Here is a 22,966-nt window from a genome sequence, read left to right on the forward strand (position 1 = left end):
CTTCCCTTCCATGCACTGCCGTGTGCCCAAAAATCAGTTTACACCCACATGTGGGGTATTTCTGTGTACGGGAGAAATTGCACAATAAACTGTCAGATGCATTTTCTCCTTTAACCCTTTTTGAATGTGTTAATTTTAGGTCTAAATGAATGTATTAATGAAAAAAAATGAAATGTCTAAATTTCACTGCCATATTATTTCTATTCTTATGAAATGCTTAAAGAGTTAAAAAAACATCCCAAATGCTGTTTTGAATAATTTGAGGGGTGCAGTTTTGAAAATGGGGTGATTTATGGGGGTTTCTATTATACAGGCCTTTATAATTACTTTCAGAACTGAAGTGGTCCCTAAAAAATTGGTTTGGAGAATTTTCTTGTAAATCTGGAAAATCGCTGTTACACTTGGAAGCCTTGTGACGTCCAAAATAAATTAAAAGACAATCAAAAGATGATGCCGATATAAACCAGAGATATGGGAGATAATATTTATTCATGTATTTGGATGGTATAACTATCTGCCTGAAAAGTAGAAAATTTCACATTTTGAAAATTGCAATTTTTTTCAAATTTCCATCAAATTTCCTAGTTTTTTTTATAAATAAATACAAAAATATTGATTAGTGTTTACAACTAACATGAAGTATAATGTGTTACGAAAAAAACAATCTCAAAATCACTTGTGTAAGTTAAAGCGTCTCAAAGTTATTGCCATTTAAAGTGATACATGTCAGTTTTGAAAAAAAAGGCCTGGTCTTTAACATACTTTTGGGCCCGGTCCTTAACCGGTTAAAAGCATGTGTCTGCATGGAACACAATATTGTAGCCGGAAACTGCAGTTACACAAGTTAACAGAACTGTCGTAAGCTTTTGAGTGATCGCCATTGCATGTTTCGATTACGGAATTCTACAAAATTTGCAAATTTGGCTTCATCGTTTGAAAACTCTTTAGAACTTTGCAAAAGAACCGTACACCAACTTCTGTAATTTCCTGCGATGCTGAATCAAGGTGAGTTTGCAATGGCGGATCGATTATTCTAAATGCTTTAAGCGACTGTTGAATCTGTTTATGCTGTAATCAGTTATCTATGAACGTTATGAGTTCTTTCATGCAAATAGTCACTGTTGGTAAGCTTCGAAACTTTTCCTGAAGATTAGAGATGAGCAAACGGCGTTCGATCGAATAAGTATTCAATCGAATATCATGGCGTTCGATGTATTCGTTCACAATCGAATACCAGGCCGCATACACAGTAAAAATTCGTATCCCCTCCCACTTTCCCTGGTGTGTTTTTTGCACCAATAACTGTGCAGGGGAGGTGGGACAGAAATTACGACAATGGAGGCAGTGAAAAAAATAGAAAAAAACCATTGTCTGCCGAAAACATGTGCCCTCCCATTCATAAGAACGGCCGCTGCCCTATTCGACATTTTTGCCGTCAGACATATGGAGAGAAACATATCTGCTGAGGGCTAGATAGAAATTAGCTTCATATAGGCAGGTAAGAAGTAATGAAGAAAGCCACCAGCTCTTCTCAGAGCTATACACTGTAGGGACATCAGTCCAGCTTTCCCCGGACGGTGGAAAACAGGGACACACAACAGATACAACTTCATATATAGCGGAGAAACAGCTTTCATTTTTAGCTGTCCGCACACAGAATAGCCGGAATCCATAGCAGTGACTAATTCATATAGAGATGAAAAAAGCCCTGAATTTATTTTTATTTATTTTTTTTATTTTTTTTTTTTTGGGGGGGGCTGAAAAATAGCAGCAATCCACAGAAATTACAAGTTCATAAAGCTGGAAAAAGCCTTGAATTTTGGGGGGCCTGAAACATAGCAGCAATCCACAGCAGTTACTTCTTGCTACATACGTGCTAAGCAGCTTTTCAGGCTGTGTAACCCCAAAACAAGGATACAGAGCAATTAGTTCAGGCTATGTACGCTCAATCCAGATATTCAGGGTGTGTACCCCCAAAACCTAGGTGGGAGACCCAGAAATTCAGTCACGCTATATCAGCTCAATCCAATTTTTAAGGGTCTACCCCCAAAAGCTAAGTGTGATACACAGCAATTCAGTCAGGCTGTATCAGCTCAATCCAATTTTTTTTTTCAATCCAATATTGTTTGCTCTCCATGATGTGAACTATGCCTTTGTCTCTTGAAAAGCAACCCAACATGAAGTCAGCCATGTGTGCCAGTGTGTTACTTGGCATGACTTTGCTACCCCCAACTGTAAGGGTCACTCTCCATTTCCTCCATTTTTCACTCCCCTTCACACCATCCATGCTGAAGCAATGGGATGCACTAAAATGCACTCTCAAGCCTCGTGTGGGACAGTGACATGAAATGCCACTTCATCCCCCTCATCTTCCTCCACCAGCCAACGGTGCGAAGATGTCAGGAGTGCGCTATGAATGTTTTCTGCCTAGTAGAGGCTACTTCTCACTTACGAAAATGGCCGCACTTTGACCAGTATATCAGGCACAATGGTGTAGGTTTCAAAGAACCTTTGCACCAACAAGTTGAAAATGTGGGCCATGTGTGGACCGTGTTTGAGTCTGGCAAGCTCCAGATCTGCTACAAGGTTCCGGCCATTATCACATATGCAAAAATGCCTGGCCCCAGGTGCAGCAGGGAAAAACACATTGCCATCTCAGCCAGGATGGCATCCCTGACCTCGGAGGCAGTGTGCTGTCTGTCCCCCAAGCTGATGAGCTTCAGCACGTCCTGCTGACATCTCCCCACGCCAGTGTTACAGCGTTTCCAGTTTGTAGCTGGGGTGGAGGTTGCAGCGCAGTAGGCTTTCAGATAACCCGTGGTATGAATTTTGGGCTGGGAGAGGAGATAGGCCACCCCAGTTTGCACACCCGGCCCAGACTCCCCTACATTCATCCTGCCTGTCATTAAAGATAAGCAGCATCCCTGACCACAGGCGCTTGTCCATGCGTCGGTGGTCAAGTGGACCTTGCAGCAAAGCGCGGAGCTCTGGGCCCGACTGATGTAATGGGACACGTGCAGGCGCAAGGCAGGGACAGCAATCCAAGAGAAGTGGTAACGGCTAGGCCCAGCATAGGGAGGTGCCCCAGCTGCCATCTGGTGACGGAAGGCCTGTGTATGCAGAAGCATAAACGTCAACATCTCCAGGGCCAGCAGTTTTTCGATGATGCAATTAAAGCCTTGGGCATGTGGGTGGCTTGCGCTGTACTTCTGCCTGCAATGAAACGCCTGGGAGATGGGGAGTGGCTGGGAAGAAGCGCATGATGGTGCAGGCCAAAAGGGTGGATCAGCGTGAAGTCCCCAATGTGTCAGAGACAAATGTGTAGGTGGCTGTGTATATGGGTCAATTGAAATGTATAAGTCTGTACTCTTATCCAAAGTTGTGGATAAAAAGTCCAGTCATGTACATTACAGCTTAGTAACTCAATGTGCCTCATATTAATAGCAGTTAACCCCATCATGTTCCGCACATTAACCCCTGTGTGCTTTACATAAGGGACACTGATATGTGAGAGACATGGAGGTAATAAGTGAACATCTTCATTATATAGGTCCCTTATTAGTACCTCCATATGTCTCACACATCAGTAACCCTTATGTGAGCCACATAGGGGTTAATGTGAGGGACATGATGGGGTTAACTGCTATTAATGTGAGCCACATGGAGTTACTAAAACTAAAGTAATAACCCCAAATGCCTGACATTAATAAGAATAGTTAGTAACACACGTACCTGGTGTTGTGTTTGCTTTCACTTTGCTCCCCGGAGCTTCCTCTCCTCCTCAGGGCTGCAGACGGCAGGAGCTCCTCCTCACGTGTAGCAGCAGGTCCAGGGAGCCCTTATCCTGTACAGTGAGAGGCTCACCTCTGATTGGTGGCAGGGAGAGAAGGGGGCGTGTCCTACACCTCAGCTCTAGCAGAGTACTGAAGGGACGCTCTCTCTTAAATTAGTGCATGAAGGTTGTGGGCTGGCTGGCGTGCCGACAAAATATGCCTCGTGTGCCAGGGGTTGCCGATCCCTGCTCTAGTGGGTAACTGCCACTATTTACTTACTGATCCCCGCCGTATCCACAGCCACCACCGTCTCCACTTCCACTTCAGCCCTCCAGGGGGCCTCCTCTGTCCCACATGATGTCGTCGCTGATGCTATTCACTAATGGGGGCAGAGACTGTGGTATTGGTGATGGGGAAGGAAATAGATTGACGGCCGTTACCTGCTGGAGTATTCCAGGAGGTAGTGGCCAAAAGTCACTATGGGTGGCCTTTACTTTCAGGGCACCTGTACATGGGGGCATATACTGTGTGGGGGGGTCAGTAACTGAGGCATTTACTATGTGGAGGGCAGTAAAGGAGGTAGAAAATTGTCCAATAACAAGGCAATATACCACTTGGGGGCCAGTAAATGGGGCGTTATAGTGTGTGGGGATATTAAAGGGAGAGTTATACTGTGTGGGAGTCACGAGACGGGCACTATACCCCATAGGTGCTGTTGGGGCCCAGGCAATTTTTGCTATGGAGCCCGTTCTTTGCTAATCGTTGCTAATCAGCAACCGCTAATAATAAACCTGAAATGTAGACAGAATTTTTTTTGTATTTGTAGATCTTGGATCTGTGTATGTAGATATATCTGAAGACGGATACTGAGTGTGACATCTATAAAATAATACCGCCAATATAATAGAATAAAAGAGCCGAAAGTTACAGGAGGAGACGTAACAAGTAGAGATGAGCGAACACTAAAATGTTCAAGGTTCGAAATTCGATTCGAACAGCCGCTCACTGTTCGAGTGGGTTTCGAACCCCATTATAGTCTATGGGGAACATATACTCGTTAAGGGGGAAACCCAAATCCGTGTCTGGAGGGTCACCAAGTCCACTATGACACCCCAGGAAATGATACCAACACCCTGGAATGACACTGGGACAGCAGGGGAAGCATGTCTGGGGGCATAAAAGTCACTTTATTTCATGGAAATCCCTGTCAGCTTTCGATTTTCGCAAGCTAACTTTTCCCCATAGGAATGCATTGGCCAGCACTGATTGGCCAGAGTACGGAATTCGACCAATCAGCGCTGGCTCTGCTGGAGGAGGCGGAGTCTAAGATCGCTGCACACCAGTCTCCATTCAGGTCCAACCTTAGACTCCGCCTCCTCCGGCAGAGCCAGCGCTGATTGGCCGAAGGCTGGCCAATGCATTCCTATTGGTAGCAGTGCTGAGCCAGTTCTGCTCAACTACACCGTGTGCCGGTCAGCCCATCTGATATAGCAGAGCCGAGTGTGCACTCCTATATCAGATGCATTCCTATATCAGATGGGCTGACCGGCACACTCGGCTCTGCTACATCTGATGTAGCAGAGCTGAGTGTACACACTCGGCTCTGCTATATCAGAGGGGCTGACCGGCACACGATGTAGTTGAGCAGAACTGGCTCAGCACTGCTACCAATAGGAATGCATTGACCAGCCTTCGGCCAATCAGCGCTGGCTCTGCCGGAGGAGGCAGAGTCTAAGGTCGGACCTGAATGGAGACTGGTGTGGAGCGATCTTAGACTCCGCCTCCTCCAGCAGAGCCAGCGCTGATTGGTCGAATTCTGTACTCTGGCCAATCAGCGCTGGCCAATACATACCTATGGGAAAATGTTTATGTCACAAAAATCACAATTACACACCCGATAGAGCCCCAAAAAGTTATTTTTAATAACATTCCTACCTAAATAAAGGTTATCCCTAGCTATCCCTGCCTGTACAGCTATCCCTGTCTCAGTCACAAAGTTCACATTCTCATATGACCCGGATTTGAAATCCACTATTCGTCTAAAATGGAGGTCACCTGATTTCGGCAGCCAATGACTTTTTCCGATTTTTTTCGATGTCTCCGGTGTCGTAGTTCCTGTCCCACCTCCCTTGCGTTGTTATTGGTGCAAAAAAAGCGCCAGGGAAGGTGGGAGGGGAATCAAATTTTTTTGGAGTTTGCCACGTGATGTTCGATTCGAATCGAACACATCGAACAGCCTGATATCCGATCGAACATGTGTTCGATAGAACACTGTTCGCTCATCTCTAGTAACAAGGAAATCCAGTATAAATTGTCATGTGCCCAACATCTTGCTCCTCCTGTCACTGTGGAGCTGAGCCCTGGTCTACAAGGATCCATATCCAATATGTCCTTAAAAGATGAAGTGCATACATGGATGTTTTTGTGTTTGAGTTGACTGCCCCCTACTGTCCGCCATGCGCTTATGTTTCCACATTATATGATGGTGAACGATACAATCTTTTTATTTTTAAGCTTATTTTTGACAGAATCCAGTTGTTTGAGGAACATCCAGACACCTGAGCTCTGAAATTTAGCATCTTTATTGTATTTAGATAAACCTGTACAAAACATGGAGATGCCGGGGATTGAACCCGGGGCCTCATACATGCAAAGCATGCGCTCTACCACTGAGCTACATCCCCTATATAAGAATTACATTAATGTTCTCAATTCTGAGATGAAACAACACGTTCCATTGAGCCCCTGTACTGAGGGGAAATAAGCCCAGCAGGTATTAGGCCCTATATAGTTACCGATCCCTGCCGCTGCCCCCAGCCACCTTTGCTTACATTTCAGTCCTCTAGGGGGCCCCATACGTCTCATATCATGTAGCTGAGGCTGAACAGTGTCAGGATGTTGTTGACAGCAACGTGATCCGCATCGTACAGGGCCCCCTGGAGGGCTGAAGTGTAAGCGAATGATAGCTATCAAGACTATTTTTCTCAGATGTGTTGGGGGCATTAGTATGGATAGCCTATAGGGGATGTAGCTCAGTGGTAGAGCGCATGCTTTGCATGTATGAGGCCCCGGGTTCAATCCCCGGCATCTCCAATTTTTGAGAAAAACAACTACAAAACATCAAAGGTCAGTAAAACTGATATACAGGCAGGAAGTCACACGAAATATGTTGGGGGATAATACAAAGACGGAATTTAATGTAAAAGAGCTTAACCTTTTGTCTGTAGAGAAAATGATGGACACTAGGGGGCAGTCTAGTCCACACAATACATGTACAGGAATACATTGCCGGTGACACAATGACATAGGATGGCGCTATAGAAATAAGGAGGACTATTTATTACATCACTGGCCATGTGTTTCTATACATGTATTGTGTTAGCTACACCGCCCCCTAGTGGTCACTATCGACATAGGATTCTAAAATGGTGAACAGATAATATTCAGCCTTTATAATACAGACGGGCAGATGTTTCCTGAATTCCTGCACATTTATCAGTTTTCTGGATCTTTGATGTTTTTGTAGTTGTTTGTCACATAACATGGAGATGCCGGGGATTGAACCCGGGGCCTCATACATGCGAAGCATGCGCTCTACCACTGAGCTACATCCCCTACAGAAAACCACTACAAATACTCCAATTCCTGAGACAATATACTACGTGTAGCCCTATTGTGCTGATACTACTGGATATCATTATGTGATTAGTAAAGTGGAAATATATAATAATAATACCGCTATATAGATAAAATGTCGCCATACAGCGCCCACATACAGTACACCTAAATAACACTGTCCTACAAATAAATACTAAAAACATAGAGTGCATATAAATGATACTGCCAGACTGTGCAAAACAATAATACCACCATATAGTGCACACGGATAATACTATATATACTATACACATTAGTAGTGCTACTACGCAGTACACGTAAAAAACCCCACTTTTGTGTTTCAACAATTTGAAGTGTGTACATGGATGTTTTTGTGTTTGAGTTGACTGCCCCCTACTGTCCACCATGCGCTTATGTTTCCACATTATATGATGGTGAACGATACAATCTTTTTTATTTTTAAGCTTATTTTTTGACTAAATCCAGTTGTTTGAGGATCATCCAGACACCTGAGCTCTGAAATTTGGCATCTTTATTGTATTTAGATAAACCTGTACAAAGCATGGAGATGCCGGGGATTGAACCCGGGGCCTCATACATGCAAAGCACGCGCTCTACCACTGAGCTACATCCCCTATATAACAATTCCTATAACTATTCCACTAACGTTCCCAATTCTGAGATGAAACAACACGTTCCATTGCGCCCCTGTACTGAGGGGAAATAACCCCAGCAGGTATTAGGCCCTATATAGTTACCGATCCCTGCCGCTGCCCACAGCCACCTTTGCTTACATTTCAGTCCTCTAGAGGGCCCCATGCGTCTCATATCATGTAGCTGAGGCTGAACAGTGTCAGGATGTTGTTAATAGCAATGTGGTATGCAACGCACAGGGCCCCCTGGAGGGCTGAAGTGTAAGCATGACTATTTTTCTCTGATGCATTGGAAGCATAAGTAGGAGCATTGTGTAGGGGATGTAGCTCAGTGGTAGAGCGCATGCTTTGCATGTATGAGGCCCCGGGTTCAATCCCCGGCATCTCCATCTTTTGAGACAAAGAACTACAAAACATCAAAGGTCAGTAAAACTGATATACAGGCAGGAAGTCACAGGAAATATGTTCGGGGATAATACGAAGACGGAATTTAATGTAAAAGAGCTTAACCTTTTGTCTGTAGAGAAAATGATAGACGCTAGAGGGCAGACTAGTCCACACTATACATGTACAGGAATACATTGCCAGTGACCCTGCAGCACCTGGTGATTTCACATCCTATCACCAATGTGGTATGCCAGAAATCCAGTATAAATTGTCATGTGCCCGACATCTTGCTCCTCCTGTCACTGTGGAGCCAAGCCCTGGTCTACAAGGATCCGTATCCAATATGTCCTTACAAGTTGAAGTGCGTACATGGATGTTTTTGTGTTTGAGTTGACTGCCCCCTACTGTCCACCACGCGCTTATGTTTCCACATTATATGATGGTGAACGATACAATCTTTTTATTTTTAAGCTTATTTTTTGACAAAATCCAGTCATTTGAGGAACATCCAGACGTCCGAGATCTGAAATTTGTCATCTTTATTGTACTTAGATAAACCTGTACAAGACATGGAGATGCCGGGGATTGAACCCGGGGCCTCATACATGCGAAGCATGCGCTCTACCACTGAGCTACATCTCCTATAGGAAACCTCTGAAAATACTCCAATTCCTGAGACAATATACTACATGCAGCCATATTGTGCTGATACTACTGGATATCATTATGTGATTAGTAAAGTGGAAATATATAATAATAATACCGCTATATAGATAAAATGTCGCCATACAGCGCCCACATACAGGTCATCAGATCGTTCCTATCTGCATAAAAACTGTCCTTACCTGTGTAAAGTGAGGAGCCCAGTGTCACTAACAGAATAACATTTATACACGTACATACCCCTTTTTAAAATTCTAAGCACCTTACCCCTGTCCCTGATATACGACCCCACTCCCCTTCTATTATCCAAACCCCCTATTTCCTATAACGTCTTTAAGTTAAGGGATTCTTCTTTAAACTTAAGCAATTATAGACTGTTACAAGTTAGTATTGCTTAGTGCACAAAGAACTCAGCTCTGACACTTTTCTGTATATATAGTTCAAACTGTCTCAGAGATTTTGTCTCAAAGCTGAACTTTTGTGTAATTTTTGCAAAAAATCAATGTTTGATAAAAAGTTGCATGAAGGTGGCTGTGAATATAATAAGCTAGATGGTATTTTTTTTTATCATCGCCAGGGTGTCTGCTGTTTGGAAATATATTGGTTTATGGGGTTTAGTCATTGATTGTAATGTCTATGGCATGTTTTAGTCATGCTACTATTTTTTTCACATTTAAGGCCAAAATCAAGATTTTGAGGTGCACTTTTTTTGGGTCTTAAGGGGAGTTTAGTCACATATATGTAGTATTGATGAATTAAAGGCACCTTAGAATTTAGTATACTAAAGAAATTATGAAATAAATTTTTTGAGAGAAGTCCTCAGTAGATACCTTTTTTAATGGCTAACTTAAAAAGCTTTTTGACAGTGGCGGATCCAGGGTTTGCGGGGCCCTGGGCAATTGACTTTGTCGGGGCCCTACTTACTGGGGGTCTCGCACTTCTAACCTGTACTTCCCAACTGTTGAAGACTAGAAAGAGGGAACAAAACGTGTGGTAAATTTGGCCCTGCCCACTTTTATGTTGACTCCACCCATTCTCATTCTATTTTCATGTGATTCCACACAGTATAATCCTCCTACAGTCACCCGTAAATTATATCTCCCCCCATTTTCATATACACCCTTCATCTACCCCTAGTTTCATGTCACCCCCCCCCTCTATCTCTGTCCCCAGTTTCATGCCATTCTCCCCCTTTATCTGTCCACAGTTTCATTTCCCCCCGTCTCTACCCCAGTGTCATGCCGTTCTCCCCCCTTCATCTGCCCCAATGTCATGCCATTCCCCCCCTTCATCTGCCCTAGTGTCATGCCGTTCTCCCCCTCCATCTGCCCCAGTGTCATGCTGTTCTCCCCCCCTTCATCTGCCCCAGTATCATGCTGTTCTCCCCCCCTCCATCTGCCCCAGTGTCATGCCATTCTCCCCCCTCCATCTGCCCCAGTGTCATGCCGTTCTCCCCCCTCCATCTGCCCCAGTGTCATGCTGTTCTCTCCCCCTCTATCTGCCCCAGTGTCATGCCTTTCTCCCCCCTCCATCTGCCCCAGTGTCATGCTGTTCTTCCCCCTCCATCTGCCCTATTGTCATTCTGTTCTTCCCCCTTCATCTGCCCCAGTGTCATGCCATTCTCCCCTCTCCATCTGCCCCAGTGTCATGCCATTCTCCCCCTCCATCTGCCCCAGTGTCATGCCATTCTCCCCCCTCCATCTGCCCCAGTGTCATGCTGTTCTTCCCCCCTTCATCTGCCCCAGTGCCATGCCATTCTCCCCCCTCCATCTGCCCCAGTGTCATTCTGTTCTTCCCCCCTTCATCTGCCCCAGTTCCATGCCATTCTCCCCCCTCCATCTGTCCCAGTGTCATGCCATTCTCCCCCCTCCATCTGCCCCAGTGTCATGCTGTTCTTCCCCCCTTCATCTGCCCCAGTGCCATGCCATTCTCCCCCCTTCATGTGCCCTAGTGTCATGCCTTTCTCCCCCTCCATCTGCCCCAGTGTCATGCCGTTCTCACGTTCTCTCACACACACACACACACACTCACCATTCCTCGTTCCCTTGCAGCTCTCTCCCTCATACACATATTGTAGCCGCGATGTGATGACGTCATCACATCGCGGCTACAAATGCCGGAGCTCAGCGTTAAAGCAGGAGCTGAGCTGTGACAGCTCCGGCTTTAAACGCCTATGCATTCAGCTCATCGGCGTCCTACCGCCGATGAGCTGAAATACATAGGCGTTTAAAGCAGGAGCTGTGAGCTCAGCTCCTGCTTTAACGCTGAGCTCAGTTGGAGTCGGGACATGCCGACCGGGACCATTTTGTTAGGTCCCGGCCGCGTCGCGGGGCCCCAGGCGGTTGCCCGGCTCGCCCGGCCCTGGATCCGCCCCTGTTTTTTGATGACATATTTCGAGCTTTCGAGACTATAGAGGTCTCTTCATCAGGATGGTATAACACAATTTCTGAAGGTAGGCATATATATACACAGAGAAATGGATTGTTAGATGCAAAATAGATGGAGAACAGAACACAATGTAAATAAACAGTAAAAAACCATATATATCAGTTCACAGGAAAGTTCTCTGGGGTTGTAGCATCTTTGTAGCTGATCTAAGAAGCTACAAACCCAGAGATGAAACAACACGTTCCATTGAGCCCCTGTACTGAGGGGAAATAATCCCAGCAGGTATTAGGCCCTATATAGTTACCGGTCCCTGCCGCTGCCCACAGCCACCTTTGCTTACATCTCAGTCCTCTAGGGGGCCCCATGCGTCTCATATCATGTAGCTGAGGCTGAATAGTGTCAGGACGTTGTTGATCGCAACGTGGTATGCAATGCACAGGGCCCCCTGGAGGGCTGAAGTGTAAGCGAATGATAGATAGCACAACTATTTTTCTCAGATGAATTGGGAGCATTAGTTGGAATGTTCTATAGGGGATGTAGCTCAGTGCTAAAGCGCATGCATTGCATGTATGAGGCCCCGGGTTCAATCCCCAGCATCTCCATCTTTTGAGACAAACAACTACAAAACATGGGCTCTACCCATCAACCAGAAGAAGACCAAAGTCATGGTATTTCAGAAGAAGGGCCACAATAAAGTCTCCACCCCACAATTCACACTGAATGGCTCCACACTGGAGAAAACCTACAGCTAGACCTACATGGGGCTGGAGCTCAGCCAATCAGGAAGCTTCAAAGCAGCAATAGAAACCCTGAAAGCAAAAGCCTGCAGAACCTTCTACGCCAGGGGTAGGGAACGTACAGCTCTCCAGCTGTTGCAAAACTACAACTCCCAGCATGCATACTGGCTCTGCTGTTCTGGGAACTCCCATGGAAGTGAATGGAGCATGCTGGGAGTTGTAGTTTCACAGCAGCTGGAGAGCCAAAGGTTCCCTACCCCTGTTCTACGCCATCAGAAGACAGCTGTACCACCTCAAACCACCGGTGAGGGTCTGGCTGAAGATATTTGACGCAGTCATCTCCCCGATCCTTCTCTATGGCAGCGAGGTTTGGGGCCCAGCCACCTACCCAGACCAGTCAAAGTGGGATTCCAGCCCAACAGAGACCTTCCACCTGGAGTTCTGCAAATACCTGCTCCATGTCCATCGCAACACCACCAACATGGACTGCAGGGCTGAGCTAGGCAGACTCCCCCTATGGCTCACCATACAGAAGAGGGCGCTAGCTTTCCAGGCACACATCCAGGGGAGCAAGCCCGACTCCTACCACCACCAAGCATGGCTAAGCCACCTGAGCAAACCAGACACTCACCAACCAAACAACAGCCAACCACCAAACCAAAAACACCAACAGATGATAACCAAGGCCGAAATAAAGGCGACCACAGAGGCAAACAGAGAGCGGTACATTGAAGAATGGAGAAACAAAATAAATAACTCCAAGAAACTCACCGTGTATCCCCTCAGTGAATACCATCAGCGATGACATCATGTGGGACAGACGGGGCCCCCTGGAGGGCTGAAGCAGGGAAGAATAAAGAGCCAATAATGACACCTGTCAGCTTTCCGGCAGTATATAGAACTGCCTGTGGGCAAAATGGTGAAAGGTCCTCTTTAACACACAAAAAAACACTTATAATTACCATCCAACGCTCCCCCGCCGCGCTCTGCAGTTTCACTAATAGACCTGTAGGCGCGATGTGATGATGTGACGTCATCACATCGCGCCTATATGTCCACTAGCCGGAACGTAGCGGCTAGTGGATATAATCATCTCGCAATGTATTCAACTCGGATCCGGTGTCCCTAGGCTTGTGCGGGCCGTACAAAATTTTTCGGGGGGGGGGGGGGCGCGAGTTTGAGACCCCTGATTTATTACATCACTGGCCATGTATTTCTATAGATGTATTGTGTTAGCTACACCGCCCCCTAGTGGTCACCATCGACTTAGGATTCTAAAATGGTGAACAGATGATATTCAGCCTTTATAATACAGACGGGCAGATGTTTCCTGAATTCCTGCACATTTATCAGTTTTCTGGATCTTTGATGTTTTTATAGTTGTTTATCACAAAACATGGAGATGCCGGGGATTGAACTGAGCTACATCCCCTATAGGAAACCTCTATAAAACCTCTGAAAATACTCCAATTCCTGAGACAATATACTACATGCAGCCATATTGTGCTGATACTACTGGATATCATTATGTGATTAGTAAAGTGGAAATATATAATAATAATAATACCGCTATATGGATATAATGTCGCCATACAGCACACCGACAGCGCCCACATACAGGTCATCAGATCATTCCTATCTGCATAGAAACTGTCCTTACCTGTGTAAAGTGAGGAGCCCAGTGTCACTAAGCACTTCCACCACATTCACTTACACTAACAGAATAACATTTATACACGTACATACCCCTTTTTAAAATTCTAAGCACCTTACCCCTGTCCCTGATATACGACCCCACTCCCCTTCTATTATCCAAACCCCCTATTTCCTATAACGTCTTTAAGTTAAGGGATTCTTCTTTAAACTTAAGCAATTATATACTGTTACAAGTTAGTATTGCTTAGTGCACAAAGAACTCAGCTCTGACACTTTCCTGTATATATAGTTCAAACTGTCTCAGAGATTTTGTCTCAAAGCTGAACTTTTGTGTAATTTTTGCAAAAAATCAATGTTTGATAAAAAGTTGCATGAAGGTGTCTGTGAGTATAATAAGCTAGATGGTATTTTTTTTATCATCGCCAGGGTGTCTGCTGTTTGGAAATATATTGGTTTATGGGGTTTAGTCATTGATTGTAATGTCTATGCCATGTTTTAGTCATGCTGCTATTTTTTTCACATTTAAGGCCAAAATCAAGATTTTGAGGTGCAGTTTTTTAGGGTCTTAAAAGACGTTTAGTCACATATATGTAGTATTGATGAATTAAAGGCACCTTAGACTTAGTATTCTAATGTGCAGTTGATTTGTAAACGTGTCATGTGCCACTGCTTCTGCCAATCACGACGCTTGTTACAAAAACCTCATTCAGTTAACTAACTGGCTGTTAATTACCTGTACACGACTTTGGTGAAACTCCTAGACACTAACAGAAGTTAGTTAGTTTTAACTTCGGTTAGCTAACTGGAAATTTAACATGCGTTGGTGAAACTGGCCATAAAGAAATTATGTCAGTACTAGCAGTTACCCGCGACTTCGTCTGCAGGTTGGCGGTGGCGCTGAACCGCTTATATTTTTTGTCCCCCATCTCTGCCCCCAGTTTCTTGTCCCCCCATCTCTGCCTCCAGTTTCTTGTCCTCCCCATCTCTGCCTCCAGTTTCTTGTCCCCCCATCTCTGCCCCAGTTTCTTGTCCCCCCATCTCTGCCCCCAGTTTCATGTCCCCCCTTCATCTGCCCCCACTTTCTTGTCCCCCCATCTCTGCCCCCAGTTTTTTGTCCCCCCCATCTCTGCCCCGTTTCTTGTGCCCCCCTTCATCTGCCCCCAGTTTCTTGTCCTCCCATCTCTGCCCCAGTTTCTTGTCCCCCATCTCTTCCCCCAGTTTCTTGTCCCCCCCTTCATCTGCCCCCAGTTTCTTGTCCCTCCATCTCTGCCCCCAGTTTCTTGTCCTCCCATCTCTGCCCCCAGTTTCTTGCCCCCTTCATCTGCCCCCAGTTTCTTGTCCCCCATCTCTGCCCCCAGTTTCTTGTCCTCCCATCTCTGCCCCAGTTTCTTGCCCCCTTCATCTGCCCCCAGTTTCTTGTCCCCCCCATCTCTGCCTCCAGGTTCATGTCCCCCCATCTCTGCCCCAGTTTCTTGTCTCTCCATCTTTGCCCCCAGTTTCTTGTCCCCCCATCTCTGCCCCCAGTTTCTTGTCCCCCCATCTCTGCCCCCAGTTTCTTGTCCCCCCATCTCTGCCCCCAGTTTCTTGTCTCTCCATCTCTGCCCCCAGTTTCTTGTCCCATCTCTGCCCCCAGTTTCTTGTCCCCCTATCTCTGCCCCCAGTTTCTTGTCCCTCCATCTCTGCCCCCAGTTTCTTGTCCCCCCATCTCTGCCCCCAGTTTCTTGTCCCTCCATCTCTGCCCCCAGTTTCTTGTCCCCCCATTTCTGCCCCCAGTTTCATGTCCCTCCATCTTTGCCCCCAGTTTCTTGTCCCCCCATCTCTGCCCCCAGTTTCTTGTCCCCCCATCTCTGCCCCCAGTTTCTTGTCTCTCCATCTCTGCCCCCAGTTTCTTGTCCCTCCATCTCTGCCCCCAGTTTCTTGTCCCCCCATCTCTGCCCCCAGTTTCTTGTCTCTCCATCTCTGCCCCAGTTTCTTGTCCCCCCATCTCTGCCCCCAGTTTCTTGTCCCCCATCTCTGCCCCCAGTTTCTTGTCCCCTCATCTCTGCCCCAGTTTCTTGTCCCCCCATCTCTTCCCCCAGTTTCTTGTCCCCCCCATCTCTGCCCCCAGTTTCTTGCCCCCCATCTCTGCTCCCAGCTTCATGTCCCCCCCCCCTACATCGGCCCCAGTGTAGTTGGACTCACCTTGCCACGCTCCCCCGCCGCTCTCTCCGCTCGCTCACTGCACATAGTTGTCGGGCGTCTGGCTGCGTGTGGCATATATGAGGCAGAGCGGAGGCCGGCGTCAAGGTTGTATGGAAGTTTACATTGTCCATATCAGGTTCACAAGGACACTAACAGCTCAGTGACATGTACCGCAGTTCTGTTTTGCACATTTCCGGTCTGGATGAAACCACCGGGAGATCTCATGAGACAAATCTCGCCAGGTTCCCCCAACAAATGCTCTCAGTGCTGCCCCCTCCTGGACTCAGCAATCTGCCTCCTAAGGCCTGACAGCAGATGTAAACTGGGACTGTCCTGGATATCATTATGTGATTAGTAAAGTGGAAATATATAATAATAATACCGCTATATAGATATAATGTAGCCATACAGCGCCCACATACAGCACACCGAAATAACACTGTCGTACAAACAAATACTAAATACATAGAGTGAATATAAATGATACTGTCACACTGTGCAAAACAATAATACCACCATATAGTGCACACGGATAATACTCCCATACTATACACATTAGTAGTGCTACCTGAGCTACATCCCCTATAGAAGGTGCAGAAGTCTATATCGGGTTCACAAGGACACTAACAGCTCAGTGACATGTACCGCAGTTCCGTTTTGCACATTTCCGGTCTGGACGAAACCACCGGGAGATCTCATGAGACAAATCTCGCCAGGTTCCCCCAACAAATGCTCTCAGTGCTGCCCCCTCCTGGATTCAGCAAACTGCCTCACAGCAGATGCAAACTGGGACTGTCCTGGTGTCCCAAGAGGCCCCCGCTACCATAGGGCCCAGTAGGAGTGCACCATATGCCCTACTAACAGTTACCCGTGACTTCGTCTGCGGGTTGGCGGTGGCGCTGAACCGCTTATATTTCTTGTCCCCCCATCTCTGCCTCCAGTTTCTTGTTCCCCCATCTCTGCCCCCAGGATCTTGTTCCCCCCTTCATCTGCCCCCAGTTTCTTGTCCGCCCAGTTTCTTGTCCCCCCCATAGCTGCCCCCAGTTTCTTGTCCCCCCCTTCATGTGCCCCCAGTTTCTTGTCCCCACATCTCTGCCCCAGTTTCTTGTCCCCCCCATCTCTGCCTCCAGTTTCTTGTCCCCCCATCTCTGCTCCAAGCTTATGTTCCCCCCCCCTACATCGGCCCCAGTGTAGTTGGACTCACCTTGCCACGCTCCCCCGCCGCTCTCTCCGCTCGCTCACTGCACATAGTTGTCGGGCGGCTGGTTGCCTGTGGCATATATGAGGCAGAGCAGGGGCCTTGCGCTGCTTTCCTGGCTTGTCAGTCTTTCGCTTCACTGTGGAGCCGAGCCCTGGTCTACAAGGATCCGTATCCAATATGTCCTTACAAGTTGAAGTGGGTACATGAATGTTTTTGTGTTTGAGTTGATTACATCCTAGGCAGATAGACTGCAATAGAGGCGCCGGTATTATACAGTGCATTGCAGAATACCGGCGCCTCTATTGCAGCCTACCTGCCATACGCAGCCAGCCGCCCGACACCTATGTGCAGTGCGCAAGTGGAGAGAGCGGACGGGGAGCGTGGCAAGGTGAGACCACCTACACTGGGGCCGATGTGGGGGGGGGGACATGAAGCTGGGGAATGTGGTTGATCCCAGGGGACAACGACCCAGGGACACCCCCCCGGGACAGCCCTTCTCCAACCCCCTGTACCCGCTGCACTGACCTGTTATGTGGTGTGTCGGGTGCAGCAGCCTCCTCCTTAGCTGTCCGCGAAGTGTGTAGGTTGCCTGGGATAGCTGCGGTGCCGGGACCATGTGGGCTGCCGCCATCTTGCCCACCTTCAGCCCCCAACCTATGGTGCCGCAGCCCTGGCTCCAGAGCTCGCCCACAGCCTGCCATGCACCAATGGGAGGAGCGTGCACAGACCAGTGCTGGCGGAGGGTCCTTTGGAGGGTCACGGAGGCGATTTCAGGTGAGCGACCCACATTTAAAGTAGCCTATTACCTTTTTCTGGGCAGTGTGTGTGTGTGTGTGTGTGTGTGTGTGTGTGTGTGTGTGTGTGTGTGTGTCTGTGTGTGTGTGTGTGTGTGTGTGAAATTACCCCAAAATCCATTCAGCCATTTGGCTGTGATTGAGGAACAAACATCCAAACTCACAAACATCCAAACTCACAAACTTTCACCTTTATAATATTAATAGGATATCCCTGCATGTGGTAGAGTTTAGGTCAGAAATTTGGAATTTTGGATTTTTTTATAATAAAATTTTTTAACTCAAATGTATACAAGTATAATGTAACATCCCACAATAGAACTGTTCAAGCTATATTCCCCTGGCTCCCTGCTTTCAGAAAATATATTGGTATGGGGGACTCTCACAAACATTTAATTTAGAAATATGCGTTTTATTTACATGTCAAAACTGTGAAAATTGCTCTGGCTACTGGAGATGCAAAATTTCCAGAGACCCTTGGCAGCGAAAAGGTTAAGCTTATTTTTTGACAGAATCCAGTTGTTTGAGGATCATCCAGACACCCGAGCTCTGAAATTTATCATATTTATTGTATTTAGATAAACCTGCACAAAACATGGAGATGCCGGGGATTGAACCCAGGGCCTCATACATGAAAGCATGCGCTCTACCACTGAGCTACATCCCCTATATAGCTATTCTATTAATGTTCCCAATTCTGAGATGAAACAACACGTTCCATTGAGCCCCTGTACTGAGGGGAAATAATCCCAGCAGGTATTAGGTCCTATTTAGTTACCGGTCCCTGCCGCTGCTCACAGCCACCTTTGCTTACATCTCAGTCCTCTAGGGGGCCCCATGCATCTCATATCATGTAGCTGAGGCTGAACAGTGTCAGTACGTGGTTGACAGCAATGTGATATGCAACGCACAGGGCCCCCTGGAGGGCTGAAGTGTAAGCGAATGATAGGTACCACGACTATTTTTCTCAGATGCATTGGGAGCATTAATAGAAACATGGTATAGGGGATGTAGCTCAGTGGTAGAGCGCATGCTTTGCATGTATGAGGCCCCGGGTTCAATCCCCGGCATCTCCAATTTTTGAGACAAAGAACTACAAAACATCAAAGGTCAGTAAAACTGATATACAGGCAGGAAGTCACACGAAATATGATCGGGGATAATACGAAGACGGAATTTAATGTAAAAGAGCTTAACCTTTTGTCTGTAGAGAAAATGATGGACACTAGGGGCAGGGCCGGCGTCAGCGCACGGCATAGTCGGGCAAGTGCCGGGGCCCACAGAGCCTCTGGGGGCCCCCCGGCACTTGCCTGTCACAATTTCAGCTCATCGGCGTCCGTCCGCCGATGAGCTGAATACATACGCGATGCAGGAGCTGCGAGATCAGCTCCTGCTTTAAAGCTCCGGCCCGGCTTGCGTGTGTAGGCGCGATGACGTCATCACATCACGCCTACACACGCAAGCCGGGCCGGAGCTAAGCAGGAGCTGATCTCACAGCTCCTGCATCGCGTATGTGATTGGAGGGAGAGAGAGAGGAGCGTCGGGGGAACGAGGGAAGGTGAGTGATAGAAGGTGAGTTAAGTGTTTGTTTTGTATTACATATTAAGGTGAAACATAATGAAGGGGGCCCATGAAACTGGGGGGCAAAGGGAGGGGGGGGAACGGCATGACACTGGAGAACATGAAGGAAGTGGGGAGAGAACGGCATGAAACTGGGGACAGAGATGGAGGGGGCCCAAAGAAACTGGGGGGCAAATGAAGGGGAGGGGGGAACAGCATGACACTGGGGCAGATGGAGGGGGGGGGAGAACAGCATGACACTGGGGCAGATGGAGGGGGTGGGGAGAGAACGGCATGGAACTGGGGACAGAGATGGAGGGGGCCCAATGAAACTGAAGGGGCAAATGAAGGGGAGGGGGGGGAACGGCATGACACTGGGGCAGAGACGGGGGACATGAAACTGTGGGCAGATGAAGGGGGAGAACGTGATGAAACTGGGGACAGAGATGGAGGGGGGACATGAAACTGGGGGCAGAGGAAGGGTGTATATGAAACTGGGGGAGAGATGGAGGGGGGCATATAATTTACAGGTGACTGTAGGAGGATTATACTGTGTGGGAGCACATAATGAATGAGTGGGTGGAATCAACATAAAAGTGGGTGGAGCTAAATTTGCAGCGGCGCGCAGAGCGCGCCGCACATTTTGCCCCTCTTTCTGCTCTTTAAAAGATTGGGAGGTATGGTGTTGGTGACGCCACACTCCTGCATGACGTCACTCGCTTCATCTGCAACGCACAGTGTCTCCACTCCCCCACCTCCTTTACAAGGGGGCCCACTGAGGCTCTGTCGCCCAAGGGCCCATAAAAACCTGGAGCCGGCCCTGACTAGGGGGCAGACTAGTCCACACAATACATGTACAGGAATACATTGCCGGTGACACAATGACATAGGATGGCGCTATAGAGATAAGGAGCACTATTTATTACATCACTGGCCATGTATTTCTATACACGAATTGTGTTAATTAAACCGCCTCCTAGTGGTCACTATCGGCATAGGATTCTAAAATGGTGAACAGATAATATTCAGCCTTTATAATACAGACGGGCAGATGTTTCCTGAATTCCTGCACATTTATCAGTTTTCTGGATCTTTGATGTTTTTGTCGTTGTTTATCACAAAACATGGAGATGGCGGGGATTGAACCCGGGGCCTCATACATGCAAAGCATGTGCTCTACCACTGAGCTACATCCCCTATAGGAAACCTCTAAAAATCCTCCAATTCCTGAGACAATATACTACGTGTAGCCCTATTGTGCTGATACTACTGGATATCATTATGTGATTAGATATAATGTAGCCATACAGCGCCCACATACAGTACACCTAAATAACACTGTCCTACAAATAAATACTAAAAACATAGAGTGCATATAAATGATACTGTCACACTGTGCAATACAATAATACCACCATATAGTGCACACGGATAATACTCCCATACTATACACATTAGTAGTGCTACCACGCAGTACACGTAAAAAAACACTTTCATGTCATTTTTTCAGAGACTATAATATTGATGTTCTGTCCTAAGAAAAGATCATGAATATACAATGTTGTGGGGTCTGAGACCCTTTTTAGCCCCTTATATGTTCTATGTGCACTATACCCTGTAGGTGCTGTGGGGGCCCAGTCAGTGTTTACTATGGGGCCCGGTCTTTGCTAGTTACAACCCCTGATAACAGACCTGAAATGTAGACAGAATAGTACCAACATATACCATGCCCATATAGTGCCATATACCTGCCCATAATAATAACAATACCAATGTAATACTGCCATATAGGTGGCATGTAGTCTCAGAAACAGGAGCGTTTTCACACTGTGTATGAGGGGATGTGGCTCAGTGGTAGAGCCCATGCTTTGCATGTATGAGTCCCCGGGTTCAATCCCCGGCATCTCCATGTTTCGTGTTACATAATAATCACTAAAAAAAGATAGGAGTGCACTATATGCCCTATATTTAATGCGGCCCTGTATTCCCTGCTCATATAATACCGCCAGACAGTTCACCTATACCACCGTATCATATCCAGGGGCCCCTCACAGATGTTTTGAGAGAGTTGGAGAATAACAGAGGGGCCTTGAGCAGGGGTGAACCTGCCCCTTTCGCCGCCCGAGGCGAACGACAGAAAGCCGCCCCCCTCCCCCGGGAGGAGGGGTCGGGGCGAAGCGGCGTTCGCAGGCAGAGAGCAGGCATGGAGAGGACCTGCTCTCTGCCTGAATGGGAGGGGAGGCCGTTGGATCAGCGCTGCTCCAGCGGCCTCCCCAATCCACCGCTTGGTGCTAAGCCATTCTAGGACAGCTTGTCCTGGACTGGGTTAGGTAAGCAAAAATACTGCGCTCCCTGGGGCCCTGGCATAGCGCCGCCTGAAGCGCTCGCTTCAGGTCGCCTCATGGGAGGTGCGGCGCTGGCCTTGAGCCTCCTTGTGCACTTAGGCCCATGTAAATCTGTTGGTGCGGTCGTGTATTTGGTGTAACTGCTACCTCTGTCTTACTTATCATTATAGGCTCCTAGATCACAAAATATTATTATATACAGTAAAAAAAGAAAAACAATTTACACAATCTTTTTTTTTTTTTTTTTTTTTTTTTTATTTACATTTTTTTTTTTTTTTTTTAGGAAGATTTTGCCATGGAATAAAGTATATGGCACCATCCGGGTCTGGAGCTGCCGTGTCCTGTAACGGATTGTAGTTCAGGCTGTTCTTTTTCCAGGCTTGGATATTCTTTCTGGATAGAAAAAGATAAAATGTTATTATTTCTATGTTACATGTCACATACATCTGATAGGGCGGAGGGAAAAGATGAAATATAGATGGCTTACCTTCCATTATATTGGGATGTCTCTGTTCATAGCCCTTCATGGGGCTTCATTGGAAGCAGTGGTTACGGCACAGGGGGCACTGAGAGTGAGAGCGGAGCCAGGTCGAGATGCAACCCTGATGAAAGTTATGAGTACAGGGAAGCTCTGTGACTCGCTCTCCGATCTCATATTCAGTCATGCAGATTACACATGACTGGGCCTCCTCCTGAGGTATTACCTCTCTAGTGGGTAAGTTCTGAATCTGCAGAGTTCTCCTGCTGGGCGGACGCCGCCGTCTCTCCTGCCAAAGTAGATATTGTGCATGTGGTTCAAGTGGTTGCCCCTGTGGCATTGCCAGTGACGTTGGGGTCATCCCACCCATGTCCAGCAGCTGAATGAATCTACTGAATGCACGGGTTGCAGGGTAGGAGTATACAGGAGATCTGCTTGGAATTGGATCCTCAGGGGGTGGAACCGGATTTAGCCGTTGAAATTCAGTGGTGTCAGCTGTGGATCCACTTGCTGGACGGTTGTTATCACTGCT

The 22,966-nt window shown here is 47.2% G+C and overlaps 9 non-coding genes across 9 annotated transcripts; 4 read left to right on the forward strand and 5 right to left on the reverse strand.

The window, feature by feature from the left end:
• Positions 1-6,385: 6,385 nt before the first annotated feature.
• On the reverse strand, positions 6,386-6,457 carry TRNAA-UGC (transfer RNA alanine (anticodon UGC)). The gene has a single exon. It is a non-coding gene; the product is annotated as a tRNA-Ala (tRNA).
• Positions 6,458-6,794: 337 nt separating this feature from the next.
• Positions 6,795-6,866, forward strand: TRNAA-UGC (transfer RNA alanine (anticodon UGC)). Its single transcript has one exon. It is a non-coding gene; the product is annotated as a tRNA-Ala (tRNA).
• Positions 6,867-7,316: 450 nt separating this feature from the next.
• On the reverse strand, positions 7,317-7,388 carry TRNAA-CGC (transfer RNA alanine (anticodon CGC)). Its single transcript has one exon. It is a non-coding gene; the product is annotated as a tRNA-Ala (tRNA).
• A 566-nt stretch (positions 7,389-7,954) lies between these two features.
• TRNAA-UGC (transfer RNA alanine (anticodon UGC)) lies at positions 7,955-8,026 on the reverse strand. Its single transcript has one exon. It is a non-coding gene; the product is annotated as a tRNA-Ala (tRNA).
• Positions 8,027-8,361: 335 nt separating this feature from the next.
• TRNAA-UGC (transfer RNA alanine (anticodon UGC)) lies at positions 8,362-8,433 on the forward strand. The gene has a single exon. It is a non-coding gene; the product is annotated as a tRNA-Ala (tRNA).
• A 568-nt stretch (positions 8,434-9,001) lies between these two features.
• TRNAA-CGC (transfer RNA alanine (anticodon CGC)) lies at positions 9,002-9,073 on the reverse strand. The gene has a single exon. It is a non-coding gene; the product is annotated as a tRNA-Ala (tRNA).
• Positions 9,074-19,055: 9,982 nt separating this feature from the next.
• TRNAA-UGC (transfer RNA alanine (anticodon UGC)) lies at positions 19,056-19,127 on the forward strand. The gene has a single exon. It is a non-coding gene; the product is annotated as a tRNA-Ala (tRNA).
• Positions 19,128-20,736: 1,609 nt separating this feature from the next.
• Positions 20,737-20,808, reverse strand: TRNAA-UGC (transfer RNA alanine (anticodon UGC)). Its single transcript has one exon. It is a non-coding gene; the product is annotated as a tRNA-Ala (tRNA).
• Positions 20,809-21,448: 640 nt separating this feature from the next.
• Positions 21,449-21,520, forward strand: TRNAA-UGC (transfer RNA alanine (anticodon UGC)). Its single transcript has one exon. It is a non-coding gene; the product is annotated as a tRNA-Ala (tRNA).
• Positions 21,521-22,966: the final 1,446 nt, after the last annotated feature.

The sequence above is a fragment of the Leptodactylus fuscus genome, unplaced genomic scaffold (assembly GCF_031893055.1).
Source record: "Leptodactylus fuscus isolate aLepFus1 unplaced genomic scaffold, aLepFus1.hap2 HAP2_SCAFFOLD_166, whole genome shotgun sequence".
Classification (NCBI taxonomy): domain Eukaryota; kingdom Metazoa; phylum Chordata; class Amphibia; order Anura; family Leptodactylidae; genus Leptodactylus; species Leptodactylus fuscus.